The 4384-nt window shown below is 40.2% G+C and overlaps 1 non-coding gene across 1 annotated transcript; it reads left to right on the forward strand.

Moving 5' to 3' along the window:
- The first annotated feature begins 3983 nt into the window (after positions 1–3983).
- LOC118835050 lies at positions 3984–4088 on the forward strand. The gene has a single exon (XR_005009412.1). It is a non-coding gene; the product is annotated as a U6 spliceosomal RNA (small nuclear RNA).
- Positions 4089–4384: the final 296 nt, after the last annotated feature.

The raw sequence follows: 4384 nt of genomic DNA on the forward strand, positions 1-4384 counted from the left end.
AGTTCTTGGAATGGCACTTGACCATTCAGCCCAAGTCCTATAAAACCAGGACATTAGACCACATGGCCCCTAAAGTACCTTCTGGCTCTAAATCTACAACCTATAATTCTACAATCCCACTTGCAGTTTCCACCATGCACTGGGTACTTAGCCTATCCCAATCTCTATTTTTTGGATCATCTATGGCAGACCTGCAGGACATATGGTCTGTGGGCCACTTGCAGACCACCAAAGGATTTTGGGTGGCTCCGTGAAAAATGTAGGATTGCCACTTCAAACTCTCCTGTTTATCGCGTGACCTGCGGCAACCGACCATCATCAGTCTAACCTATCTGTGGCCCAAAGAAGTTTAGCCCATTTTAATTTTGGTCTTTACCTACCACCAAGTTGTGCAGGTCTTGTGTATGGAATGTGCCCAGGTATGCTCCAGGAAGAATGCAATAAGCTCTTGTTTCCTAATGTGTCTCCTTGATAAGGTGTGAATTCACAAAACAAGCTATAAATTCTCCTTGCTTGGAGTCTTCGTTGATCATGTCTTTGTCCTCACTCAAGTTCACAGTTAGTTTACTGACTGAGGTAAGTCTTGGGTTTAGACTTTAGAAGAGAGGTGAGGGGCAGCTAGGTGACACAGTGAGTAGAGCACTGGCCCTGGAGTCAGAAGGACCTGAGTTCAAATCTGGCATCAGATACTTGACACACTTACTAGCTGTGTGACCATGGGCAGGTCACTTAACCTCAATTGCCCTGCCTTCCTCCCTCCAAAAAAAAAAAAAAAAGACAAGACAAACAAACAAAAAAATCACTAAACTGCAAAAGGCTTTCTCAGTTTCCTATAGAGAAGTGCCAGTCACTATGTGGCCCCTCCAGGAAACCCCAAGTCTCTTCAAGGAACTATGTGCATGTAGGAACCTGCAGCAGATAGAGACAGAAGAGGAGCACATGAAGAGAAATATTCCTCAGGCAGAGGATACAAGACGACCCAGAGAAGTCTTCCTGTGGTAGAAGATAGAGAGGAACAGTCACCAAGAGAGGAAGATGAAGAACAGCACAGCAAGGATTCATCATAAAGAGCTGCAATCTTCACATATTCCTTCAAAAATACTATGAGTCATCTGGTTTCTTCAGGCACTGGAGGAAGCTACATTTGCTTGAATCAGAATTCAGATTCTTTTCCTTATTGAGGGAAGTATTGTAAGTCTAGGCGAAAAAAAAAACAGTGTGTGTTTCTGGGGAAGGTGGAGGCCCATCATACACACACACACACACACACACACACACACACACACTCTCACACAAAAGAGGGAGTTGTTTTGATTGTTTATGAGCTTGGGTACGAGTCATTCTTTCTCTCTCTCTCTCTTTTTTTTTGGCAAACCAAATAAACCTTACCCTATTTATGATGTTTTGTTAGCCTGTGTGCTTCCTATAGAAGAGACTGAGGGTCCTTTCAGGCATAAGCCCAAATTCTGATGCTCCCAGAGGAAACTCTGGGTAGGGGTGTAAGCCAAACAGTATGATTATTAAAAAGCAATAAAGATTAATTGAGTCCATTTGAGCCAAGAACTGCAATTTTTAATGCCACAGGGTATGGTGTCTTATCTCTCCAATTAGAGTATGTACACCTTGAGGACAAGAAGATTGTTTCATAATCTTTGCATTCCATGACTTTGGAAAACATCTTATACGTGGCAAGTACTCAATTTCCATTTACTCAACAAATATTTCACTTCTATTATATGTAATATACTCTGCTAGGTACTGGGGAAGTAAAGGGATAGTGTTGACAACAGTAAGATATGTCGTTATCCCTATTACAACTTATAGTGTCCATAAATGGTAAACAGAAAGGAACCACGCACAAACCAACGAGTCTGTGTATAAATTGGTAGCCAGGTTACAGGCTGGGGAAATATAATATGAACCCAAATTCAGATCCCCTATTTCGACTTTTCTACTCCATTAATATAAGAACTACATTAATATAAGAATATAAGGCAAATCTTCCTTTTCACTTCTGGCCCGGGAAACATCTGTGCTTCTGGACATGAGGCCAACTCTTTAACTCTGCTTTTACTACTTTGGAGAAGCCATGATGACAGCTAGGAACTTTTCTATTATGAATAATTACACAGTCATACAAATCTATTTAGCCCACATCCTTCTAGCATACAGCCACCAGTTGATTTAAGATGCAAACCTTTTGTAACTCACTGCCAGGAGGATGAAATATAGAGTTTACCCTGGCTTTTCTTTGCTCTAGATTTTATTGTAAATCATTAGTCACTGTGGGTTGCTAACCATATATCAAGCAATTGCTCTGTTGCCTGTGGTACTGAAAGGATCCCTTATACTAACCTAGAAAATGGATCAGTTGTTTTAAGTGTAACTGGGATATACCAAGATCAGAGTCAAGCCAGAAGCAACAATAATAAAAATCCCCTCTTTGCTTCAATGGATTTGTGAACTCATCGTTGTGGGCACCGCCTTCACCATTACACCATGACAGAAAGATGGTCTTTGGCATATTTTACTCATGTTGAAAATGCTTAAAATGCTCCATGCCGTCCCATTGAAACTGTGTCCGCTGTCTGACAACAAGTCGACCTAATCACAGAGAGGCTCACCACAAAAAAAATAACTAATAAATGTTTTTGGCCATAGCAAAACAATTTTAAAAATAATAAGCAGCAACTGCTTTAAGACCACCACTACCTTCATGTCTTTGACACATAAATATAGGCCCATGAAGCCCATGGATAATTGATCAAACTGGACCACAGTCACCATGATGCGCTATATGAAAATTTTACATTGTTTGGAGTGTTTATTAGTATAAGTAGTAAATTATTTACCAATCTATTTAAACACATGACCTCTGCAGTTATTTTTTCCCCTGGTAAGCAATCTTGTGAAAGGACAGGTAAAGGAATGAGGGAACATAAAAGGAGAGTGAATTTTCTAATTTTTTCTATCAGACTTTCTGATTCTCATTTTCTCTCCCAGCCCTCTCACTGAACCCCACCCTTCTGCCCCCTAAACATATATGCAGGTTTCAGCTAGTTTAATTCTTGCTATTGTTTGCTGGGGCTTACATGGGTGGCTCTGTTATAGACGAGATATTTGAGGTCACCTAAGAATGGCAACATGAAAGCCACTTATGTAAAGCGAGAATTTTCATCTAACCACCAACAAAGATCAAGCAGAGGAAATATGAATTCCCTGGGCAAAAAGGAGGGAGATTCTATTTTCTCAGGCTCAGCAATATGGGCAAACAATTAGTGTGAGCCAATTTGAGCAAAATACCAAATTCAATCGATGCTGAAAGCACACCCACGTGCATGCACACAAAAGGCTTTAGAGGAGAAGTGATCATATTTAGTAGGGTCTTCTTAAACATTCTAATCCTAGGAAGCTTCTGAGAAAGATACTCTTTTCATGGGGTGAACTTTAATATTTATTGGAGGCCATTTTAATCCTAATGAGAAAAGCCCCATCAGCAGCAAGAGAAATACAGTAACAAACAAAGAAACATCCTGCTGATAACTAAACATTTCACAAGTCTCACAGAGGGCAGGAATGACAAGGAAGTAAACCATGGACGAGCCTCTAGAACTAACACTCCAGCCTGCCCAACTCAAAACAGCAATTTCATTTGTTCAGAAATGATCATTTCATGTTTATGACATTTCTGGCTAATGATTCGCTACAGCTTAGGAAACCTACTTGTACAGTATGTCTCCATACTCTTGAAAAATAAATAATGGGTGATATTTATGAAACACAATTTTACTGGAAAATGTGTGGTCTGTAATGAGAAACCAAATAAAACAGGGAGCTGTTGACAGAAAAGGGAAGAGGTGAAGATGAATGATGCAATCTTCTAGTTCTAAGGTTTTGGTGTAAAGTTTTCAGTGTTAGACAGTAAAGCGAGAGCAGTGATTTGGGTAGTCGTAAGAATTCAAGATGAAGTTTGAGAGCCCCACGCTGGCTTTGGCAGTGCATGGTCGAAATCCGGAATGATACAGAGAAGATTATCATGTCCCCCGAGCACGGACGACTCACAAATTCATGAAGCATTCCATATTTGAAAAAAAAAATAGTTTGAGAGCCTCTCTAGTTTTATTAAGTGAAGCGACAGGGTGATCTACATAGCCCAAGTATTAACTGCAAGGCCCATGATGGGAACTGAAAGAAATTTACTAACCCTACCCAAATAACATGTGGTTTGGGGGGAAGTGCCATAGTATGTGAAACTGAAATCAAAAACCAGATTTTTCACAAGGACCTCTTAGCCTAGAATCAGGAAAACTCATCTTCCTGAGTTCAAATCTGATCTCATATACTTACTAGCTGTGTAATCCTAGGCAAGTCACTTAACCCTGTT

The sequence above is a fragment of the Trichosurus vulpecula genome, chromosome 1, assembly GCF_011100635.1.
Source record: "Trichosurus vulpecula isolate mTriVul1 chromosome 1, mTriVul1.pri, whole genome shotgun sequence".
In the NCBI taxonomy this organism is placed as follows: domain Eukaryota; kingdom Metazoa; phylum Chordata; class Mammalia; order Diprotodontia; family Phalangeridae; genus Trichosurus; species Trichosurus vulpecula.